The sequence below is a fragment of the Aedes albopictus genome, chromosome 3 (assembly GCF_035046485.1).
Source record: "Aedes albopictus strain Foshan chromosome 3, AalbF5, whole genome shotgun sequence".
Classification (NCBI taxonomy): domain Eukaryota; kingdom Metazoa; phylum Arthropoda; class Insecta; order Diptera; family Culicidae; genus Aedes; species Aedes albopictus.
Genome location: NC_085138.1, coordinates 93,039,280 through 93,065,642, shown reverse-complemented (window position 1 = coordinate 93,065,642; position 26,363 = coordinate 93,039,280). Strand labels below are relative to the sequence as shown.

Sequence of the window (26,363 nt, the reverse complement as noted above, 5' to 3'; positions counted from 1 at the left end):
TTTCATATCTGGCCCCTTCCTGGGGTACCGGTCCGAAACACCTAAATGGCCATAACTCCGGAACGGTTGGACCGATCTGAACCATTTTCAATAGGAAACAATGGGACCAGATTCCGCGTCGAATGAACCGTCGGTCATTAAAATCGGTTCAGGTTTACTTCCAAAAAGTGATGTGAGTTTTTTTGTACACATACACACATACACACACACACACATACACACACACAGACATCACCTCAATTCGTAGAGCTGAGTCGATTGGTATATAAGACTTGACCCCTCCGGAGGCTCTATCAAATTTTCGTTTTTGGAGTGAACATATAGCCTTTCGGTACACCTTGGTGTACGAGAAAGGCAAAAAAAGGTGAAATAATAAAAAAAATCCCGTAACAGTTGCCTGAAAACTTTGAAAGCAATCGCCCAAAGAATTCCCTCGTGAAATGCAGGAGGTTTTATTTTTAAATAATATAATTACGCAATTTGGGAAATAATTGCCTAAAAAGGTTCCAAAAGAGTTGCCAAACAAAATTCAAATGGAATTACCGAAGTTTAAAGAAAATGTCCAGGAAAACCAATTAAATCCATAGGAATTGTTGGATGAATTGCAAAATACATAGCTGATAGCATTTATAAAAAAAATGTCGAATAAATTCTTACCAGAAAAAATCACAGAGAATTTTCGGAATCCATTTCCAAAGGAAATGCCGAGAAATTTTTTTTTATCTGTATTAACGAGATTTTTAGCTCTAGGCTAGTTTATCTCGGGACCCACGCTCTACTTCCCTTCCGAAGGAAGAACTCACATTTTGCGAATTTTTTGGGAGTGGGATTCGATCCCAGGCCCTCGGCGTGATGGTCAAGTGTTCTAACCATCACACCAGGTCTGCTCCCATGCCGAGGAATTGCTCAGACAACTCCCGTAGGAATTAACGAAGAAGTTTCCAGAAGACTGTCGAGGAAATTTTCAAAGTAAATATTAGAGGATTTTTCAAAGAAGTTGTCATAAATTCAGAAATAAAATTGCAAAAGAAATTCCCAAAGAAATTGCCGTTGAAACGATTTGACCCCGGGAGTAGTTGCGCGGTCCCAGACGGGGACTGGCCTAAGCCCCAAGTGGCTAGTCTTGGGCCAACGGCCTCTTCCGGAGTGGACACACAAGGCCTTCGGATGTGGGAGTTCTATTATAAAAACTGGATTTTTCACCTTACTGTAGTTTATTGAAGTGTTCGGTGGCGGGCGGTGACGGTCGAGGCGGTGACGGGCGAGGCAATTGGACAGCGGTTCCCAACCACCACGGACTTCTAACGGCGTGAGGGTAGATACACCAACTCGCAGGGACGCCTGGCGAGAGGCGAGGGGCTACTTAGATTCAGAGTCTCGGGTTCAGTAGCGCTTGGTAGTGGATGACGGAGATGGCCAAGGTCTATAGCAATCTAAACGATGACCTTCTTTGGATCGATGGCGAACCGGGCTCGCGGGGCGACGATGCCCGGTGAAAGGGGTTTCGACGAAGTATACCGGTGGTCGGAAATCAGTGCCTAGCGGTGGCTTTCAGCGACTACGGCGCACATTTATCACCGAGCTGGAGATAGCACGAACGATGGAGGTGGCCTCCGGGTCGATCGAAACGTGGCCGGTTTGAGCTGGTGATCCGACCAGATCCGGAACCAGTCGTGGCTGTTGATGGCACTTGGAGAAGTTTGGTAAAGTAGCTTCTATTTCGGAATCTTCTGTAACACGATTCTCTTCACGGACCTAGTCGCCAACTCGTTAACAGGCACGTGGAATGATCTCCATGGATAAACTACAAAAAAAAACTTCTTGGGGTAATGCATACAGGTTGATAGATGCCACTCGACTGCCTGTCCCTCAGGCTATCGACTCCTCTCAGCCCCCAACAGACACTCAAGCTCGCGATGCGGGTGGCCGTTTTGCTGCAATCGCCCTTTTATCGCCGCCGCGATCAGTTTGTCATCCATCTTTTGGTTTGCGTTCGGAGCGTTAGCGCTCCAGCCGCCCGCACCGTTTGAATTAAACGTTGGCTAGCTAACATTTTATGCACCTACAGTCCCACATCATATTGTGAATTCCAACAGTTTGGCCAACAATTGGTAAACAATGTTATACCAAAGGTAAAGTAAGGCGAAGCATTGAGATTTCATTATTGAAATTATTCCTTTACATGTACTGGAAAAACAACAATAATGTTTCGCCTCATTTTACCAAGGGTATAACTTGCTTCACATTTTAAAAATAATTGCCAAAAAAGGTTTCAAAAAAGTGGCCATACAGAATTCCAAAAACCGAAGTATTCAAAAAATTGTCCAAGAAACCTAAAAAAAGTGTCATAGAAATTGTTAAATCATATCCAATAAACCTTGCTAAATTCATTTCCAATGGAATTACAGATCAAATTTCTAAGAAAAATATCGAAAAAAAATTGCAGAGAATTCGCCGAATCAATTTTTAAAGGAAATGTCGAAAAACTGCTTATTCAACTCCCGTAGGAATTGGCGTAGAAGTTCCCAGGAAAGTGTCGAAGAAATTCTCAAAGTATTTACCAAATTATTTTCTAGAAAAAAGTCAAAGAAAATCGGAAAGAAATTCCCGTAGAAATTCTGGAAGAAAATCCTAAACAAGCTCTCAAAACCATTGTTGAAGCATTTCCTACAAGACTGAATTGAAGGAGTTTCCAAAGGAACTGCTTAAAAATTTCAAAAAAAAAATAAATAAATAAAATCGATAAAATTTTCAAGGAGGTCTAAAAAAATCCGAATTTTTTACAATATTTTCAAAACAATAAGATATTCTTGTTTGTCAAGATATTTCCGAAAAAAATCAAAAAAAATATTCTCAGATGAATTTCCAAAAGAATTTTCAGAATAATTGGCGATGGGAGTCTCAAAGAAAATTTTGAAAAATTCGCAAAGAAATTGCTGCATGGATTTCCGAAGCATTGACTGGAAGAAATCCAAAAGAAAATACTGAAGGTATGCGCAAGGGCTTATGACGCTCGTATCAAACTGATAATCCTCAAGAACACAAGAGCCACGTTGTGTGAGAAGTGTTTGTAAGACATCAATTTAAGAATTTATTCGAATTTCCTCTATAGGAATTTATTTGATTTTTCTCCCAAAAGTTCGAGTTTTTCCCGCAAATTCCCACTCGAGCTTCGTTTGAATTTAAATTGGAGCTTTTTTTTTAAGAATTGGTCGCAGATTTGCCCGAAGCATTTACCAAGAATGTTCCATGGAATTTCTCCAGGGGATCCACGGGAATTCCTACAGGTTTTTTTTTGTTGAAATAACACTTGGATTTCTTCAGGAATTCATTCAGACGTTCCCTTAAAAATACCTCTGGGAATCCCTCGAAGATTCGCCTAAGAGTTCCTCGGGATTGCCTGCAGGAGTTCTCTTCAGGGGTTCGTCGGAAATTCCACCAAATGTTTATTCAGAAGTTTCTCTGGAATTTCTTTTTGAGTTTCTCGGAAAGTCCTGCAGAAGTTTCTTGGAAATTGTTCCAGGACCTTTTTGATATATTCCTCTAGAAGATTCTTCAAAATTTCTCCAGGAGTTCCCCGGAAATTCCTACATGTGTTTCTCGGGATTTTTCCAGGAGTTGTTGGGAATTACTCCAGGAGTTTTTGGGGAATTCCTCCAGGAGTTCTTTGAGAAATTCTCCAGGAGTTCCATGGGATGCCCATCAGGGGTTCATCTGCAATTCCTCCAGGAATTCCAGGAATTTTTCGGGAATTTCTCTAGGTATCACTCGGAAATTCCATCAGGAGATCCTGGGGAATTGTCCCAGGAGCTTCTTTTGAGTTCCTCTGAAATATTCTCAGGAAACTATCCAGATGTCCTAGAAAATTTCTAGAAATTCCTCCAGAACGTCCTTGGTAATTCCTGTACGAGATCTTCGGGATTTTCTCGACGAGATTCATTGGGTACACGTCCAGAAGTTCCTCTGGAATTTCTCTAGAAATTCCATGGGAATACGTCCGGGAGTTTCTGGAAAGTTTTTCCAGCATTACCTCTTAAATTTCTCCATGAATTACTCGAGAATTTCTCCAGCATTTTCTTGTCTATTCTTCCAAAATATTCTAGAGAAATCCTACAGGAGTTTATCAGAAATGCAACTTTCCTATGAATACCCCCAGAAAATCCTCGGGAATTCTCTGGGAACTCCTAGAAGAGTTTCCGAGGAACTCATGGAGGAAATCCTGAAGAATTCCTGCTGGTTTTTATAAGGAACACCTGAATGATTTCTTAGGAGCTACTGCCCAAGTAACACACTTGTCACCGAAGAGTTACGGCGGCGCAGGATTTTGTTGCACAGAAGTCACCGTGACTTCTAACAAATATACAGTTACTTGCTAGAAATAAGTCACAGTCACTTCAGCGCAACAAAATCCTGCGCCGCCGTAACTCTTCGGTGACAAGTGTGTTACTTGGGTGGAAGCATACCCAAGAATATTCCCGAAGAGCTTCAGAAGGAGTTTCCTAGGAAGTCCAGCAGAAATTCCCGAGGAACCACCAGGGGAATTTACGAAGAACTCCTTGAGAAATTCCGGAGGAATTTCTGTAGGAGTTTCTAAAGAAATCCTTTAAGAATTCCTGAGGAACTCCTAGAGGATTTTTTGAAGAAATCCTGCTGAAATTCTCGGCAAGCCCCTGGAGGAACTCCTGGAGAATTTCTGTAGTTATATCAGACGGAATTCCCGAAGTACTTCTGGAGGAATTTTTGGGGACTTGTTGTGGAAATAAGCCCGGGGAGCTTCTCGATTTTCGAAAACCAAAAAAAAACTCTGGCAAAAATCCTAGGAAAATTATGCATTATTGGAGGTCTTCTTGGTGAACTCCTGAAGTATATTTCATGGAAACCCTGTTGGGATTTTCCGGATAATTTATGAGGGCATTTTTAGGGAAGTCATGGAAAATTCTTACGGAGGCCCTGATAGGACTCTACCACAAATGATGCAGGAATTTTCGAGGAGCCTTTAAAGTTATTCCCATGATGTTCATGGGAAAGCTTTGGAGGGACTCCCTTGGAATTCCCGGGAAAGTTCCAGGGGAACTCCTACATGACATGAACTCTCGGGAAAATCCTGAAGACATTCTCTCTGAGAGCTCCAAGAGAAATTTTCGAGGACTTCTTGTGATGCCTGGAAATTCCAGAAGCAATTTCCAAGAAACGCCGGGAGGTATGCCTGAGGAGCTCCTAGACTGATTCTCGGGGAACTCTTAAAGGATTTTCTGATGAACCGAAGAAATTATTGGCAAGGTCCTGGGGGAATTTCTGTGGAAATTTTGACGAATTTTTCAAAGCAGTTCTAGAGGTGTTCCCAGAGAACTTTTGGGAATTGTTGTCGAACTCCTGAAAAACATGAAATCAATTGTCGAACTTATCCCAGAATGAACTCCTGTAAGAATTATAAAACTAACTCTTTTATAAATACCTTAAGAAACGAAAACAGTTGTTCCTGAAGGAACTCCTGGAAGAATCCAAGAAGGCACTCTATGAGGAATCACAAAAGGCGTGATGAATCCGAGAAAAAAACTACTGAGAAAATTCCAGACTTCTGAAGGAATAACAAACAGGAATGAAGATAATACTTGAATGTTTAGCATTTTCTTCGAAATTTTCCGGGGATCCCACAAACATTCGAATTCCATCAGAATTTTAGCTATTCTAAAGTAGTTCTACTCTGAATAAAAACGCGTTGTTACCTAACCTGAAGAAGACACCATCGAAAGTGTCGAAACGTAGGGTGTAAGTTCATAATTTTCACTTAATCGAAAGCTCATTCTATTATGAACCTTTTGTCATTGTCACACTGCCCTGGCTTTCTGTTTTATAATGCATAAAATTGTTAAATTTATCTCTGGTTGAAACCTGCTGCTAGTAAATGGCAAATCATAAGCACAGGATTTCGCCCGAAAATGCATACAACCATTCTGAGGACAAGGTACTTTCATTTTATTTTACCAAAGCAAATACATTTCACCAACTCACTCGGTCAAACCACTTACGCGCCGAACAAGCAGTGCTGCCAGCCGGTCAAATCATTCCCAACTACTACACCAAAGCACAATTTTCCACAGCTTGCTAGCACGCCCGCGCGCATTTTCCACGAAGCAAAGCACGCTTCGTGACCTCGATCGCAAAAAGCGCACAAGTGTGCAAACTCTCGTTTCATTAAATGGGGATTACGTCTGGATACTACACTACTAGCGTGCACGGAATGAATAGAGAAACATCCAAAGACCGCGCGCCCAACCACATTCTATTCGTGTTCCCACTAGCATTCATTAGCAATTGGGAATGCTGTGCACGACGCCGTTCCTGGCGCATATCAGTCTCTTTAGGGCAGGGGGCGCAAAAAGGGTCCCCCTCGGTTGGGATGATACGTACGTGAGGTTGAACTTTTCGGCAAATTAATTTATGGGTTTTCAAAATGGGTTGCACTTTGGCCAGGGTGACTGCGCGCATCACACAGCGAGTGACCCTCGCCTCGCTGGCACACAGCGGGCTTCCCATGATGGGTTTGGATTCGGCTCATTCCCGAGCAAGAGCAGCACGTTGTTGACACTGGCGCGGGACATGAGGCCTCACTTAACGAGACATTTTCCAACCACTATCATTGGGGGAGGACTAGGACGCTAGGTGCGTTTAGAAAATGTCATCAACACATGTTTGAAGGTAAATGCTGTGATCTGGCGCTCGCGAGATTTGGGTTGAGGCAATACTACTTACTGAAAAGCATTTTACTGCTTTTGCACACGAGGCTTAAGGCAGGCTTCATGGAGCGCCTCAAAGAGCTTCCTAAACATATCAAAACTGTTTTTTTTTTCAACTGCTTATGCATCATTAACTAGTAAGTCCTGTTCCTGAGTACACCTTCATTGCTGCCATCTTCGAAGTTACTTCTTCCACCTGGTTGTCAACATTGATTGTTTGGTCTGTCAGCTAATTTATACATGGCAGGCACTGGTGTAGTCTAATGTTGCCCAACATCGACATTAGCATAAAAGATCCGCATATCGTTCTGATCCATGCTTTCCTGCGCTTCAACAGTCACACTCTTGTTTTAATGCCGTTTACCCGGGGGATAAAAAATAAAACACTGTAGTCCCATTCACATACATAATCAGCTGGTGTTATTACCATTTTCAGCACTAATGTTAGTTGGATATGATGACAATTCCGGTAGGAGACTCTGTTTGAGTTTCTGCAGGAATCTTTGGAGACAATCCTGTTGGAACCACTGAAAGAAATCATGAATGAATCTGTGAGGAAATTCCCGCAGGAATTGATGGATGAATCTCTAAAGAAATTCCTGGGAGCGTTCCTGAGGGACTCTTCTCTCCTATGAAATCGCTATAGAAATTTCAATAAAACTTAACAGAAGATTCCTTGAAAGACTTTCTTTTTTTTGTGGAAGAATCATTGGGAGAATTTCTAAAGAAACCTCTGGAGAAATTTCCGAAAAAAAAATAATGAATTGATTTCTTGAGCAATCCGTGGACGATTTTCTAAGAGACTTCTTGCTAGAATTTCTGCAGAAAATCATGGAAACTTCTCTTAAAAGAATATCCCTGGAGGATATTCTAGAAGCATTCTGGAACAATTTCTGAAGGATTCCTTTAAGGTTTTCTAACGTAACTTTTGAAAAAAAAATTCTGAAGTATCTCTGAAAACAATTCTGGAGAATATCATAGGAGATTTTATAAAATAACCCTTGGAGCTCTTTCCTCTCGAAATCTCTGGAGGAGTTTCTTGAGAAGTTGCTAGAAAACTTTTTTGAGAAATCACTGGAGTAATTTATTAAGGACATTCTGTATGAATGAATAGATGAAATCATAGGAGATATGTTGAAGAATACCTGGAAGAATTTCTGAAAAAAAAAATAGAAGTGATTTCTGAAGAAATCTTTGGAAGTTTTTCCAAAAGAGGCTATGGTGCAATTTGTACAGAAAAAAGGAGAATGCGCATATTTGGTCCCATGTACAGAAATGTATCATCAAAACAAGAAAAAGTCATTATGGGTCAAAAAGTCTATGTAATGGGTATAATTTTTCATATACCTGGTTAGATTATTAAAATAAACAATTTATGAAATAGAACATCGCATTCAACATCCCTGAAGGGTTTCTCTTTTAACTATTTCCTAGTATATAAAATTGTCACAGCATATAGACATTTTCTTGTTTCGTTGAGACCTTTCAGATAAGCTACGAGTCATGAGTGTACATAGATGGACCACATCCCACACATATTTTTTGCACATTTTCCTTTATGAGATGTTTTCTAAAGTAATCATGAAAGAAATTCATGGTGCAATCAGTATAGGATGGAATTTGAAGATTTTTTAAAGGATTTCTTGAAAAAGTTTAAGAAAATTCTTACGGAATTGTTGAAGAGGCTTTCTGGAAGCAGCATTGAAAGGTTTTCTGGAAGAATACTTTGATGATACTCTTAAGACTACATTGAAGATTTTCTAAAAAAAAGTGCTCAAGAAATTTTCAAAAGCCACTGTGAAGAAACTTTTGGAGAAATTTATGGAAATGCACAGGAACATCTAGAAGAATTTCCGAAAAAAAAACGTTGGAATGTCGGAATAAACCGAATAAACCGAAATAATCGTCTTGGAAAATTTTCTGAAAAAAGTTTGACGGAATTCGACTCACTCAAAGTGCAAATTTTTGGTAATACCAATTCGTGTGGTCAATTATGGTTGGGGAAGCGGTGTCTGTACGATAGGCAAACAGTCTCAAACAATAAACAATCGCTTTCGCTCTTCGTACATATGTACAACAGAGATGGTTATATTTGCGGTTTAGGGGAAAATGATATAGATCGATGAGGTTAGAATTGAACCTTATGACAACTAAGTTGCCGGGTCATTAATTGGCTCGGTAGCTTAGTTGGTAAAGCACTTGTCTGGCAAAAAAGAGTCGTGAGTTCAAATCTCACTTGAGCTGTGGATTTTTCCCAATTTTTATCAATAATTTACCCATCTGTACATTTGTACGTTGAGTTGATGGAATTTCCAAAAGAAACCTCTAAATAAATCATTGGAAACATGGCTTAAAAAATTTTAAAAGATTTTATGGAGTCCTTTCTTTTTGAAATCTCTGAAGAAGTTTCTTGAGAAGTTCCTAGAAGTCTTTCTTAAGAATTACGGGAATATTTTATTTGGGAAACTTTCAAAGAATTTGCAGGGAAATTCATAGGTGCTTTTTGAAAGAATACCTGGAAGAAGTTCGTATGAAATTAAAATAGTTTTTGAAGAAATCTGTAGAAGAGTTCTTGAAAGACCCCTTGGTGCAATTATTGAGAAATGTATGGAAGGCTTTTCTTAAAAATTTTGAAAGAAATTCTTCGCGCAATCGCTATAGGAACTTCTGAAGGGAATTCTTGAGAAATTTCTAAATGAATGTTTATGATAATCCACGTAAGATTTTTAAAAGGGTTTCTCGAGAAATTTCTGGAATAAATCTGTTGGAGCATTAAAGACGATTCTTGAAGAAATTGTTTTAAGAATCTCTGGAGAGACTTTCCGGAAGCAGCTCTGAAAGATTTTCTGGATGGACCTTTAGAGGATGCTCCTAAGGATTTTATTAAAGATTACCTGGAAAATGTGCTGAAGAAATTTTTGAAAATCAAACTGAAGAAATTTTTAAAGGAATTCATGGAAATTCACTGAGAAATTTCTAGAAGAATTTCCGAAAAAAAACGTTGGAATTCTGATAAAGGTTTTGATGGAAATTCTAATGGAATCTTTGGAATATTTTCTAAAAAAATCATTTGAAACATTGCTTAATGAATTTCTAAAAGATTGTATTTCTTCTCTGGAGGAGTTTCTTGAGAAGTTCCTAGAATATTTTCTTAAGAATTACCAGAATAATTTATTTAGGAATCTTTCAAGGCCTTTGTAGAGGAATTTATATGAGCTTTTTGAAAGAATACCTGGAAGGATTTCTGAAGATAATAGTAGTTTTTGAAGAAATCTGTGGGTGACTTCTTGAAAGAGCCCTTGGTGCAGTTACTGAGACAAGTTATACAAGGTTTTCTAAAAAAACATAAAAAAAATCATGATTCAATTACTATAGGAATCTATGAAGGCAAGCGATTGCACAAGGGGGAGTTGGTTGTTAAATCTTAGACGCTCCATACACTAGGCACCCCTCCGCCTTTGGCTGATGTTGGGAAAAACCCCTCCCTTGGCGCCACTTCTGTGCACGGGTCTGTTTAAAGGAAATTCTTGAAAAATTCCTGAATCAATTTTAGAAGTAATCCATGCATGATTTCTTCGGAAGGATTTCTTCGGAAAGTTCTGAAAGACATCTGGTGGAACATTTAAGATAATTTTGAAAAAAAAATGTTGAAGAAATCTCTGGACAAACTTCCCGGAAACAGTCTTCAAAGATTTTCTGAAAGAATCTTTGGAGGATACTCTTAAAAAATCAATTTAAAATTTTCTGGAAAACGTGCTGAAAAATTTTTCGAAAGCCGCTCTGAAGAAACTTTTAGAGGAATTTATGCAAATGAATTTTCGCTGAAATGAATGAATCCTTTGAATGAAGATTTTCTGAAATAATTTTGAAAGGTATTTCTAAACGAATCTATAGAATATTTTCTAACTCATTCTTATCGTTTAATTTTTTTTAAGAATCTATGGAGTCCTTTCTTCTCGAAATCTCTGGAGGAGTTCCTAGTAGACTTTCTTAAGAATCCCCTAATAATTTATTCAAGATACTTTCGAAAAATTGATAGAGGAATAAGTGGGAGCTTTCGAAAGAATACCTGGAAGAATTCATGAAGAAATCTGTCGAAGGCTTCTTAAAAGGGCCCTTGGTGCAATTATTGAGAAAATGTATAAGAGGTTTTCTAAAAAAAAAACATGAAGCAAATTTATTGAGCAATCACAATGGGATTCTCTGAAGGACATTCTTGAGAATTTTCTGAATGAAGTTTTGAGGTAGTCCACGTTAGATTTTTGAAAAATTTCTCGAGAAGTTTTTGAAGGAAATCTGTTAGAATATTTAAAAGAATTATTGAAAAAATGTTGAAGGAATTTCTGGGAAAACTTTCCGGAAACAGCCTAGAATTTTTTTTTAAGAATTCTTGGAGGATATTCTTATGAGATCAATGAAAGATTTCCTGGAAAACGTACTGAAAAAATCTTCAAAAGCCACTCTGAACAAACTTTTGGAGTCATTTATGGAAATTCAAGATAAAATCATTAGAAGATTTTCCGAAGAAAACCCTTGTAGGTATTATTGAATGAGTCCTAGGAAAATTTTCTATAATAAGAACTATTTCCGAAAGAACCCACGGAAAATAATATTGTAGAATTTGTGGCAGGTTTTATATTTGAACTCTTAGAAAAATGGTTGTCATAATAGTTATACTAATAATTGAACAAATCTAAAGAAATCAATAAATTTTGGATTGTATTTTTGATAGTTTTTTTCTTGAAGAATTACTAATAAGAAATCTGAAAAAAAAACTTGAAAAATGTTAAGAAAGAATTCCCGAAGTAATTTTCGAAGTGAGCTGTGAAAGATTTACTGGAGTGTTTTTTTTTTGGGAATCACTTGAATATTTTCTCAAATCAACTTTGGGGGAATTATTAAGGCATATTTTGGTATTTTTTCTGAATATTTCCGAACAAATGACCACTGGAATTTCTCAAGGATTCACTGGAGGAAGAAATTTCTGAGAAAATCTTCATTCCAAATCAAAACTCTGACTTAGGCTTCGAATAAATTCTTGAGGTATGTTTTGAGAAAATCCATGGAAGATTTTCTAAAAAACAAATCCCAGTAGATGTTTGAAACGCTTCTGTAAAGAAATGCCGAAAAGAATTCATCTCAAGGCAAATCAGAACCTGATAAAATCTGCCTGACATCTGCAACCTCTGCAATTGAAGGCCCCTGAACTGCATAATTCTTCCAAAGAGTGTGCATGATCCTAAAAGTGTTATCAGCAGACTTCTCAGAAAAACGCAGGAAGGCTTGAAATGAGATTCCGTACTTATGCAACATTTTCTGAAGGAATCACTGCCAGGAGGGAACCCGTGGTAGCAAGTTCTAGAGGAATTTCTGAATGAAGATCTGTAGATATTTCGGAAAAAATCCATGAAGGATTTTTTAAAGTAATCTATGGAAGATTTCTCAAAAGAATCCTTGGAAATGATTTTTAATGAATCCCTTAGGTATTCTTAACCTTCCGTAGCTCGCGCGGTTGACTACCTGCGTCAGCACCGCGCTAATGTTGAATACAAAAAGCGAGATTTTTTCAACGTGTTGTACAAAATACAACAGCGCGATCGCTCGAGGGTTAAAGAAATACCTGATGCCGTTCTAAAAAAAAAACATACGAAACATTTTTTGAAATAATCCCTGGATAAATTTCTGTTTGTTCTCGGAGGAATTTCGCGAGAAACCAAAGAAAAAAAAATCCTTCGATAAAATTTAAGTAATTTCTAAAAATATCTTTGAAGATTTTTTTCAGAAAATCTCTGAAGAATTTCTGGTGAAATATCGATATATTTTTTTTGAAAGAAATGGGTACTGTTGGTACACCAACAGCTCTGCAACCCAAACTTTGCAGAACTTAATTGGACGAACCAGTTGAGATTTTCGTACGAACCGGTACGTACCTTGCTCGCTTCGCTGACGATGTGCTGATTCGAAGCTGCTCATTCGTTAGCCATATCCGGGACTAAAAATGTACAACTTTTCGATGGTATTCCTAGAATTCTCTGCACTAAAACATTTCCCATTTTTTTTACCTTACATACAGTGGGTGGTAAGCAACACAACCCTTGTATCCATCGAAGGCTGCCGCATAAGAGCCAATCAAGAAGTCACAAATTTCTAACCCAATTGTTCGAACCATTCACATATCTTCTACGGCAAGCGCCTCCTTTTTCCCCAGTTTCCATCCCATATTTACGAATCAATTTGCATGCATGCGTGAATTTGTCGGCTGAGTTTCCTCCTGAGAGAGTTTGGTTTTGTTTTCCTGGAAAGAATTATGTCCTTCCCACACCCCCTGCTGCTACTGTTCCCGTGGAGATGTTCCCCTCTCCATTAAGATCTAGGAATCATCCACGAAACCACTGCGCAACGACGCAACATAACACACCGATATGGACCCAAAATGATATGAATGGCTTCCCTGCCTCCTGCGGCTGATAGCGAATTCCGGCCCCGTGGAACACCGATCCGATGCGATGCCTAGAACGAGACCAAGCGGTAAGGCTCACGGCATTTGGGCCTGATTCGAAATCCCAAAACCCGATCCGATCCGGATGGCAACATACCCGCCCACCGCACACCGCCACAACCACCACCAGCACCAGACCAGAATTTATGGCTGCAATTCATTTGAATTTATGGAAGGGAACAATTATCATTAGCATACTGATTTGCCGGGGCTTCTGGGTGGTGTGGTATCATTGAAAGCGATGGGATCGGTTGTTAGGGAGGAGGGGGAAGCATGTTTTGGAGTTTTTGAACACAATTTTGAAACCAAAAGCAGTAAGGTAAACTGGGGTACACTTTGAAAAAGAATGAGCTTTTGCAGTCAATCAAAGGCTTAGTTCAGTTTTGTCTATTTTGTCACTACGGGGTTTGCCGGATTTGGACAGTAACACCAATCTACCAAATTACCAAGATTTGGGAGGAGGAAGTATTATCGGAGGAGTGGATGGAAGGTATCTTGTGTCCCATCTACAAAAAAGGGCGACAAGTTGCATTGCGGGAACTATCGTGTGATCACACTACTGAGCGCTGCCTACAAATTTTATGCCACCGTCTATCACCGATTGCAAGAGAGTTCGTGGGGCAATATCAGGCTGGATTCAAGGGTGAACGCGCTACAACGGACCAGATGTGCGCCATCCACCAGGTGTTGCAGAAATGCCGCGAATACAACGTGTCCACACATCACTAGTTTATCGATTTCAAATCAGCGTATGATACAATCGATCGAGAACAGCTATAGCAGATTATTCACGAATACGGATTCTCGGATAAACTGATACGATTAATCAAGGCGACGATGGATCGAATGATGTGCGTAGTTCGAGTATCAGGGACACTCTCGAGTCCCTTCGAATCTCGCAGAGGGTTACGGCAAGGTGATGGTCTTTCGTGCTTGCTGTTCAACATTGCTTTAGAGGGTGTAATAAGGAGAGCGGGGATAAACACGAGTGGAACGATTTTCATGAAGTCCGTTCAGCTGCTTGGTTTTGCTGATGATGTTGATATTATAGCTCGTAAATTTGGAACGATGGCGGAAACGAACATCCGACTAAAGAGTGAAGCCAGGCGAATCGGATTAGTCATTAATGTGTCGAAGACAAAGTACATGATGGCAAAGGGCTCCAGGGAGGAATCACCGTGCCCGCCACCCCGAATTTCTATCGACGGCGATGGAATCGAGACGGTTGAAGAATTCGTGTACTTGGGCTCACTGGTGACTGCCGACAACAACACCAGCAGGGAAATTCAGAGGCGCATTGTAGCAGGAAATCGTGCTTACTATACCTGAAGAAATCCTTGGAGAAATTCCTGAAGGAACCCTTGAGAAACGCTGGCATAACTGCCAGTATATTGCTGTAGCAATAATTTAATTATTTGCCAAAGAAACTTATACAAGGAACTACGAATATTTCTAAAAACACTACCGCAGAAATTTCCTTAAAAATTGACAAAGAAATGCTCAAAGAAATGCCAAAGAAATTTCCCAAAAGTAGATTTGAGCGTAGAATGAGCATTTAGTTAAAATACCTAACATAAAGTAAAAACTAAAAAAAGATTTCGAGAATTTTAAAATAAACTTCTTAAAGAATCCAGAAATAAGTTTGCCGAAAAATTTTAAATAAAATATTGTCCGAGTTGCCGAAGGAATTTTGTTTCTCAACGTCTACCATATTCATATTTATTATAGTACTAATAAGTAGTTGCAGACGACGAAAAGTACAAAACCTAACCACCCTGGGATGGTAAACCGGGTAAGCCAACAGGCGCTGTCCATAAACTACGTAGACTTGTTTTCGGCCATCTCAGACCACCCCCCTCCCCCCTCGTATACTTTTGTTCATACAAAATTTTCGAAATTTGTTTGGAGCGTAGACTTTGGCCAGACGCCCCCCGTCCCCCCCCTAAGAGTCTACGTAGTTTATGGACAGACCCACACCGCTGTTTCCTGCTGCTGTCATCGCGGTGCGTCTGAGCCCGTTACGCCGGTACCTTTCTGCATCGCTTCCGACTACTACAGGCGCCCACCCGCCACCCCTTCTGTCGTATCATTGTTTGGTTCGCTCATCTTGCTGTCACAGGTTTGAACTGAATGGGATAATGGGAGCGAAATGGGGAGACGAACTTTCCCAAATGTCTCATAAACGGCAAAGAGTCCGCAATGCCGTTCGCCTACGAGGACCGATAATCGCACCCGTGTCCATCGTTCGATCGGAACGAAAATTAACCACCGATCACGGTAGGACACCCACACATTCTCAACATTTTCCCCAACCAATACAGATGCACGTTTTGCATGTATTGGTGACGCGAAAGTATGTGAACACCAATACATTCACAGCAACGTAGCAACCGATGACACCCACACATTGCAGCTTGTCAATGTGTGGTCAAAAATACTACTCGAATTTTTGGGCGCGCAGGCGCACCATCAAATAAGCACGGAAAAGTGCTTCTACCGCCGACAAGCTACTTTTGCGCTTGCAGCGTGCGCGTTTTTGCACAGAATATGCGCGCTTTGTTTTGGGTGTATGGACTCCGCAGAACTCTATGATCGAATAAAGTTCGCCGTAACACGAAGTTAACTATCTGCAAAACGCTGGTTAGACCGGTAGTCCTCTATGGGCACGAAACATGGACACTACGTGCAGAGGACCAACGCGCTCTTGGGGTTTTCGCACGGAAGGTGTTGCGTACCATCTACGGCGGAGTGCACATGGAAGACGGGACTTGGAGAAGGCGAATGAACCACGAGCTGCATCAGCTGCTGAGAGAACCAACCATCGTCCATACCGCGAACATCGGGAGGCTACGGTGGGCGGGTCACGTCATCAGGATGTCGGATAGAAACCCGACTAAAATGGTACCCGAGAGTCATCCGACCGGTACAAGAAGATATGGAACGCAGCGAGGTAGGTGGGTCGACCAAGTGAATGACGATTTCGGACCTTACACAGCGTGCGGAACTGGAGACAAACAGCCGAGTGGACCGAGTGGAATGGAGACGGCTACTATATACAGCAGAGGCCCCCCCGGCCTTAGCCTGATCGATCCATCCAACCAACCTTTGCCTTTTCCACTTCTCCGAAAATTTGCCTCTGGCTAGGCACATCTGCACAGCCATTCTGAATATGTCTTGATGGCTATTGTCGGAATACCACTCGGACCCGGAGCCTTGTTCAACCTAAATGACTTCACTATTGCAATGAGTTCGTCCTTCGTCACCGGGGCGACCCACAGTGCTGCGAATGTATGGAACTGCAGGACGAAAATTATAACTAGCGAACCATACATTTTTCCTCAATAGTGTCTTCGGTGAAGTTGACAAACTTGATGAAAGCTATAATTTGCATAAATGTCCTATGCATAATTCATAATCGCTTAAGTGTCTCAAACGCCATTTTATTAAAATCTCACTGATTTTTTTTTTCTTCTAGAATGCAGTTTAGGCAACTGTATAAACATATAGATTAGACCTCTTCATAAAAAATGAAATTTCTCAAATTCAGCCAGTCACCCCCACATCTTAATTCTAATGCTGAAACAAACTTCTGGTCAAATTTTCAGCTAAATTGGTGAAGATTTCGAGGTGCCTCAAGTCAAAATTGTGTTTTTGGTCATTTTTCGCCTTTAAAAAATGCCCGTGGAGGCTAGAAGCCATATAAAATATCGTGGTAACCCTTAAATGAAAGATATGTATGTTCCTTACAACTTTTGTGAACATTATGTACTGATAGGAGGATGTTTTGACCATATTTATTCGTTTTTTAGACATGCAAGTATGCTAAAAAGTTACATTTTACAACAGTTTTTGTTCTACGAAATTCAAACACTCAATTTTTATCAAAAGTTTCAAACCATTATATGATTACCCACAATATTCTGAACAATATTGCCATACATCATTTTCTTACCCGATCTACGGAAAAAATCACAAAAATCGAAAAGTAGAAGCTATCCTGAGTTTTTTGATACCTGGGGTTGACGCAACTGCTGGCAGGCAGAAAAGTCAAACATAGTAGCTTTGCTTTTTCTTGATGATTGCAATGATTGATCATTGATTCAAGTGACAGGTTGGCACAAGTACACATTGCCTTAACAAATGTGGCATATAATGTACCTCAGTAGAATATGAGAAATGGTTCAGATGGTAAGGCTTTGGACTGGCAAACCTAAGGTTCAAAGTTTGAATATAAGACCATTCGCTTAGTTTTTTTTTTGTTATCAAGCTGGTAATATCAACTATCGTTCTAAACTTTGCATACATGATGGCTAGCGTAGGGGAAACCGCATGAACTAGCGCATGCATATACGCATCATTCTGACAGAATGATAAAACCTTCATTGGGTGCGTAGTTGAAAATCGGACACGCTAAATAACTAATTTATTGCTTAATCCGTACTTCGGTTCTTACGTCGGACTAGTTGGCTGAGTAGCGGATCACATCCGCTCATAAAGATCAAATCACATCGTCGGATGGCATCTTCCGACGCGAGATTCGACGTTAGGTTTAACGCTTAGATTTGTAGGAAAATCATTGCAAAAAAAAAATGGAAAGCACATTTGACATAAATTCAAACTCTGAACCTTTGGTTTGCCAGTCCAAAGCCTTACCATCTGAACCATTTCTCATATTCTACTGAGGTACATTATATGCCACTTTTGTTAAGGCAATGTGTACTTGTGCTAACCTGTCACTTGAATCAATGATCAATCATTGCAATCATCAAGAAAAAGCAAAGCTACTATGTTTGACTTTTCTGCCTGCCAGCAGTTGCGTCAACCCCAGGTATCAAAAAACTCAGGATAGCTTCTACTTTTCGATTTTTGTGATTTTTTCCGTAGATCGGGTAAGAAAATGATGTACGGCAATATTGTTCAGAATATTGTGGGTAATCATATAATGGTTTGAAACTTTTGATAAAAATTGAGTGTTTGAATTTCGTAGAACAAAAACTGTTGTAAAATGTAACTTTTTAGCATACTTGCATGTCTAAAAAACGAATAAATATGGTCAAAACATCCTCCTATCAGTACATAATGTTCACAAAAGTTGTAAGGAACATACATATCTTTCATTTAAGGGTTACCACGATATTTTATATGGCTTCTAGCCTCCACGGGCATTTTTTAAAGGCGAAAAATGACCAAAAAACACAATTTTGACTTGAGGCACCTCGAAATCTTCACCAATTTAGCTGAAAATTTGACCAGAAGTTTGTTTCAGCATTAGAATTAAGATGTGGGGGTGACTGGCTGAATTCGAGAAATTTCATTTTTTATGAAGAGGTCTAAATAGATCATAATAAAAAGATAATTGCAAGAATGACTTATTCGCCAAACTTTATTCTCACCGAACGTTTTGTTTCTTGAAGGTCATGCGTTTGGCCATTTCTTGTTCAGTTGTGTACTTTCAAACTGGAGAAATTGTTGAATTGTTTACCCTCAAATTCTTCGTAGAAATCAGCAATTTCATAAGGAAACGAGGGAACAATATAAACTGATACATTTTTCGTTTGAACGGATCAGAAAAGAACACTTGATCAAAAATATCTTCGATTTTGACTATAAATACATCACTCGGAAAGAGCTCGATTACTAACAAATTAGCAAATAAAAGCAGTTGGAGTCAAATTCAGTATTCAGCGGACACTATAAAGAAAACATGGTGAAAAATTCAGAGAGGTCTTTTGAGGTCATTTTTTGTTTCATCAATTTGAATTTTGGGATCGTTTTTTCTCTACGCCATATAATACTTACATTATGACATTTTATTTTCATAAACATCAAAACATGTTGCCGTGCTAAACGAAAAAATAGATTCTACTGATGTGTTGTAGATTTTCTCTGAAAATTTAAACGTTTAACACTCCATCAGTCGCATCAAAAAAAGTTACACGAGCGGTCGCGTCGTGTACTCAGTACACGGCATACGCTTTCAATTATGGTTTTTATGCTTTACTAGATACAATGTTGGTATCTTCAGCAAAAATGTCCAGCTGGATAATGCGCGTCTAATAGTGGACATGTGGAACCGGTCAACACGATCTGGTCCTGTCCCGGGTGTCGGAATAGCCCTCGCGGGAACCTGTTTCGTGGACATTTCAGTTATGGCACCAAAACTAGGCATGCGACGGCTCTATCTTCATGATTTTCCATATCCATTATTTTGGTAACTATGAAAATGACCAGTGACCTCCCTGGCTAACCCGTGGCCACCGGAATGTGCCCTGGAGGAACCTGTTTTGAGGACATTTTGACCATGACACCAAAACTAGGCATGCGACGGCTCTATCTTCATGATTTTTCATATCCATCATCTTAGTAACCATGAATATGACCAGTGACCTCCCTGGCAAACGCGTGGATCCTGTTTCGTGGACATTTTGACTTTGACGCCAAAACTAGGCATGCGACGGCTCTAGCTTCATGATTTTCCATATCCATCATCTAAGGTAAATCGCCAATTGTTACACACATTTCAAAGCATTTCTTTTAATGATTTCTTCAGGAATTTCCCCTTTTTCATAGATTTTTGCTGTGATTCCTCTAGAAGTTTGCTTCGAATCCCTCCAGAAATTCCCTCTGGTACTTCACGTGGCATTTGTACATGAATTCTTCATGTGATTATTCCATGAATTCCTTTAGGAAGAATAGAATACTTTTGAAATATTTCCACCGAAATAATTCATCCGTGGGATATATCACAAAATTTCGCCAGAAATTAATCAAGAAATTTCTCTATGGATTTATCAGAGTATTTCTTGAGCGAATTTCTGCAGGGTTCTTCTAAGACTAGGCGGACTTGACCCGGCGTTATAACTCGCAGTATCGCATGAAACCGAATTTGCTTCCACTGCTGTACGTAGCGAAAATAAACGTAGCGAAAATTCACGATTACTTAGGGTAAATCGCCAATTATTGCACACCTTGGAAACTCGCTAATTGTTGCACACTCCATGCTTTTCTTATGAGGTGTGCAACAATTGGCGAGTTTCCAAGGTGTGCAATAATTGGCGATTTACCCTAAGTAACCGTGAAAAAGACCAGCGCTCACGGTTCCTACTCTGTATGAGGCGGTCATGCTTATAATTTTCGCTTATAGCATGGTGAATCCGTTAATTTGATACATATTTGCCTCCCAAAAGCGTGTTTGTATTGTATAAAAATATGTCCAATCTAGTTTTGTAATTCTCGAATAGAAAGAAATAAAAAATAGTTTTTTTTTCACGGAGCCGAAATTTTTTGTTTTGTGAATTTGGTTACCAACTGATTAGTATACAGTAGCCTCGATATTACGTAACTCAGTATAACGTAACTTTTACTTCGATATAACGTAACTTTTTTATGGTTCCAATGTTTTGCTATTTGAATAATAAGCGGAATAGTCTTTATGATATTACGCTCCTCCTGGAACCAAGTCTGCTAACCAATTTAGCGTTATACGAACACTTTCGCAGTTATATGATAGTTTTCGGTGTCAGTAATTTTGTTTAACTGCTAACTGCAACAAGTTTACGTTTGTTTCACTTAACGAATGAAATTGAGTAACTGCAACGTCTGACAGATGTCATAAAGCCATAAATTGACGTTAAATGAACGTAAACTTCATGCGACTGTTCATAGGCCAGAGGAACTTATTCTCCTAGCGTGAATGAGGATGAAGCATCAGTTACTTCTGCATTTCATTATATGAAGATCCTGCTTTTTCTCTTCGTTTAATTCATCCACATTAATTCAATTCCTCCAGCCTATTAGGGCAAACATGGCACATCATTTTGACGTTTGGCGATGCGATAACTCCAAATGTGTTGAACTTACCGGACTTACAGGTAAAAAGCATTGCAGTTAAACCGTTTGCATCGCCCGAACGTCTGCTGTACTTATTCTTGACATATCATTCCTCCTGAAACATAGCCTTCCAACTCCAAAAGACATGACAGTAGACAGCAGTGGAAGCAAATTCGGTTTCATGCGATACTGCGAGTTATAACGCCGGGGCAAGTCCGCCTAGTCTTAGAAGAACCCTGCAGAAAATCGCTCAAGAAATTCTCTGATAAATCCCTAGAGAAATTTCTTGATTAATTTCTGGCGAAATTTTGTGATACATCCCACGGATGAATTATTTCGGTGGAAATATTTCAAAAGCATTCTATTCTTCCTAAAGGAATTCATGGAATAATCACATGAAGAATTTACGTACAAATGCCACGTGAAGTACCAGAGGGAATTTCTGGAGGGATTCAAAGCAAACTTCTGGAGGAATCACAGCAAAAATCTATGAAAAAGGGGAAAGTCTTGAAGAAATCATTAAAAGAAATGCTTTGAAATGTGTGTAACAATTGGCGATTTACCCTAGATGATGGATATGGAAAATCATGGAGCTAGAGCCGTCGCATGCCTAGTTTTGCCGTCAAAGCCAAAATGTCCACGAAACAGGTTCCTCCAGGGCACATTCCGGTGGCCACGGGTTAGCCAGAGAGGTCACTGGTCATTTTCATGGTTACTAAAATAATAGATATGGAAAATCATGAAGATAAAGCCGTCGCAAGCCTAGTTTTGATGTCATGGTCAAAATGTCCACGAAACAGGTTCCTCCAGGGCACATTCCGGTGGCCACGGGTTGTCCAGGGAGGTCACTGATCATTTTCATGGTTACTAAAATAATAGATATGGAAAATCATGAAGATAGAGCCGTCGCAAGCCTATTTGGTCAAAATGTCCTCGACACAGGTTCCTCCAGGGCACATTCCGGTGGCCAAGGGTTAGCCAGGGAGGTCACTGGTCATTTTCATGGTTACTAAGCTGATGGATATGGAAAATCATGACGATAGAGCTGTCACATGCCTAGTTTTGGTGTCATGGTCAACATGTCCTCGAAACAGGTTCCTCCAGGGCACATTTCGGTGGCCACGGGTTGGCCAGGGAGGTCACTGGTCATTTTCATGGTTACTAAGATGATGGATATGAAAAATCATGAAGATAGAGCCGTCGCATGCCTAGTTTTTGTATCATGGTCAAAATATCCTCGAAACAGATTCCTCCAGGGCACATTCCGATGGCCACGGGTTCGCCAGGGAGGTCACTGGTCATTTTCATGGTTACTAATATAATGGATATGGAAAATCATGAATATAGAGCCGTCACAAGCCTAGTTTTGGTGTCATGGTCAAAATGTCCTCGAAACAGGTTCCTCCAGGGCACATTCCGTTGGCCATGGGTTAGCCAGGGAGGTCACTGGTCATTTTCATGGTTACTAAAATAATAGATATGGAAAATCATGAAGATAGAGCCATCGCAAGCCTAGTTTTGATGTCATGGTCAAAATTTCCTCGAAACAGGTTCCTCCAGGGCACATTCCGGTGGCCACGGGTTCGCCAGGGAGGTCACTGGTCATTTTCATGGTTACTAGAATAATAGATATGGAAAATCATGAAGATAGAGCCGTCGCAAGCCTAGTTTTGGTGTCATGGTCAAAATGTCCTCAAAACAGGTTCCTCCAGGGCACATTCCGGTGGCCACGGGTTAGCCAGGGAGGTCACTGGTCATTTTCATGGTTACCAAAATAATGGATATGGAAAATCATGAAGATAGAGCCGTCGCATGCCTAGTTTTGGTGCCATAACTGAAATGTCCACGAAACAGGTTCCCGCGAGGGCTATTCCGACACCCGGGACAGGACCAGATCGTGTTGACCGGTTCCACATGTCCACTATCAGACGCGCATTATCCAGTTGGACATTTTTGCTGAAGACACCAACATTGTATCTAGTAAAGCATATAAACCATAATTGAAAGCGTATGCCGTGTACTGAGTACACGACGCGACCGCTCGTGTAACGGCCTGGTTCACAAAAAAGTTACACCAGCGGTCGCGCCGGTGTACTGAGTACACATTCAAAATGTGAGGTTAGATTTACGTATTTTTCGAGTACTTTCCGTGCATTTTTTCATTTTTTTTCTGCCTTGCTAACAAGAAGAAGAGTGGATCTTGGAATAGGACCAACACCCGGTTCAATTTGGTGCGAATTTCGATAATTTTTTCTCTTTTTTCTGAAATGCGTGTACTCAGTACACGCAAGCGACTGATGGTGGGTTTAATGTTGAGCTAGGCCAAAGATGAATCTGTTTTATAAAATATTATTTTTCTATAGACAACGAAAACACTGTTTGATAATCTAGATTTTTTTGGTACATATAATAAACACGATCTTCAAACTTATAATGATCGAGCAACATACTTCAAGCATGTATGAACAGCATGGCATACTAGATTGATCAAAACTTTGAGGTCGATTTTTTCATTTTTGTCTATGGGGCGCAGTACTGTGCGACCTCGCCATTGCCGCTTTGGCCATAGGGGACGGGGCCCATGGCCTTGTATAGCTCCTTCTAGCTCTTTGGCAGGATGCGCGGAGTTCTGCGATTTCAGAACACCGTCAGTATACCGGTTAGCGTCCATTTCGGGGTAGGGATCGTCTTGGTATTGCGGCGTCACATGCACAGCTTAGGGTTCCGACTAGATTATCGCTGCATAGATCGTCGCCGATACTCTCCATAAACAATCGCTCCACCTAGCGCTCCACACATTCCGGCTTATCGAAGCGCGAGTTTAGCCATCCCCAGCGGGTCAGCGAGCACACTAACCAGCCTACTCTGATCCTGCCGACTGCAGTTGTCTTGCTGATTTCCCCTACGGCTCGGTGTACAATATTTAGATATTGTGATATTTATGCCGTGCCCTACGGGAGGCTTGATCGTGGCGATCTTTGTGCCTGCCGGAACATGCTTCATCTCAGCGTTTCAGCTTGCCCCAGAGTACCACTAAATACTGAAACTGATACCAAACTCCCATTCAAACGCGCTGATTTAAAGTGCTCTCATCGCGTAAACGCACTAACTACTCTTCACGATAGAGAGTATCTTTCTCGCATTCCCCAGGCAAATTATGATGATTTAGCATACAAATTACCCCCGATTAACGCACACGCTTGACGCTGGCTGGCCGCTGCTCACTGCTGCTCGGTGCGCGGTGTTTGGGCAGATCGTTAACGCTAATTAGGCCACCATTTATTGAATTGCTCATTGCTCAAACAGGGCTCTGTGAAGCCACACAATTCGACATTTTCCGCCTCACGACGGGCGGGTAAGGTGTGTAGACTGGTGACGACGCGACGTGCCTCATTGAAAATTGGACCCCATTTCGCGTCCATTAATGAGACCATTTCGCACTTTCGCGCTTCGGGGACGAAGACGGGAAGGACGAGATGTGTCACGCAGAGGCCGTTAAAAGCACACTTAGACACATCTCTCACTCTCGTGCGGTGCGGTAGGATGATACCCACAACTCACGGACTGTTCTCCATGGTGTTGCCAAGCTGCCGCAAGGAAAACTTCGAGTCAGCAACGAACTTCAAAGAAACAGACCACCACTTGGAAAGTGGGAAGATGTCAGGCTTCTGGGCCGGGAAGGGGGACGAGTGTTGTCAGGGGAATGGTTGTGCACGCGCGCAGTTTCAAATTTCCAAAAGGCCATAAATTAATAACGGAAACAGAAGCTCGACGGCGGTGGCGGAACAAGAGATGAATTTGCCCCGTTCGGGAAACAATCGCAACGGGAGTGCCAGTCCCGATTAGGGTTATGTATAAAAATACTAGCTTTATTCATGAAAATTGCTGATGCTGGTGATAAAGTTTGACACCCTTAACCCGAATCAGATAGATTTTCAAGGATCTGTTTAATCAATGTATAAAACAAACAACACGTTCAAGTAGACTCGCCTAAAACGTGAAGCAGCAACGTTGGTGGTGGTGAAAGCGGCTTGAAGCAGCGAAGAATGAATCACGAGCTCGCTGCACTCTACGGCGAACCTAGCATCATGATGGTTGCAATAGCTGGAAGGATACGATGAGCAGGTTATGCTGTGAGAATGCCGGATAACAACCTGCAATGAGATCCTGATGGTACAAGAAGACCTCACCACAAGGTGGGTGGACCAGGTTCAGAACGATCTGGTTAGGTAAAATCTGTTTAGGTCCCTCCATTTAGGTAACGTTACCTAAATGGAATTTGATTGTGTTGTGTGTGAGCAGTGGTATTCTCAAGATTGCAGATAAAGTTGGTTTACGGGAAAAAACAGAATTTAGAGTTAAGGGACGTTTACAGAGTGTTTAAGGGTTAAAAGTTTAAGGGTATCCGAGAGCTCCCTGGAGTTAAGGAAATCTGTACTACAAGCGTAATCTCTAATCAGTGATCTATTGGAGCATTATGAATGAAATTTATTCTTGCTATGTATTGTCAAGTGGTGAGTTCATTGTCAGTTTGAGGATCTCCAAGAACTTCCTTGCGTATAGGTCATCGGATCTACCAATGATTCTTTAAGGTTCGCTAAGAACTCTCTTGAGTATAGGTCATCGAATCTACGAGGGCTACTAATTGTATCTAAGAGCATTAAGAATGAGGTTTATATTCACACAACCATCATCTATGTTCTATCAAATGGTGGGTTCTATGCATATCCGAGAATTCCCTAGACTTAAGGCCATCTGATCTACATGCGAAATCAGTAATCTATTGAAGTATTATGAATGAAATTTATGCTTGCATAGCCTCATGCAACTATGTGCTGTCAAGTGGTGAATTCGTTATCAGTTTGCGGATCTCCAAGAGTGAGGATCTTCCTTGATTGCAGGTCATCGGATCTACTAACGTAGTTGGTTGTCTCTAAGAGATTTACGACTAAGTTTCATACTCACCCAACCTCAGGTAACTCACGGTGTGTCTGGTGGAGAACATTAATTTAAAAAAATCGGTATCGCTAAGACACCCACCAAGCGAAAGCTAAGGGTCCCCCCTTTCATTTGAGACTTAAAGGAGAAAGTTCTATCGGCGGGTCTAGAACAATTTTTTTTTTGAAAAAATATGATATTTTTTCATTTCTTTGGAAGAACACATTTATGACAAAACACTGTTTTTCCATTGCAAGCATGATTTTCCGACGATATATTTTGTATATTATGTTTATTATTCTTCACATAAGAGCATAATAGTCCCATGTGAATGGGAAATCCAGCAGAGATGACAGTTT

At 40.5% G+C, this 26,363-nt stretch overlaps 1 long non-coding RNA gene and 1 other non-coding gene across 3 annotated transcripts in view; one reads left to right on the top strand and one right to left on the bottom strand.

Moving 5' to 3' along the window:
* Window positions 1-26,363, bottom strand: part of LOC134289778 (uncharacterized) — a 710,729-nt gene that overhangs the window by 289,516 nt on the left and 394,850 nt on the right. The window lies entirely within an intron of this gene.
* On the top strand, window positions 8,910-8,981 carry Trnaa-ggc (transfer RNA alanine (anticodon GGC)). The gene has a single exon. It is a non-coding gene; the product is annotated as a tRNA-Ala (tRNA).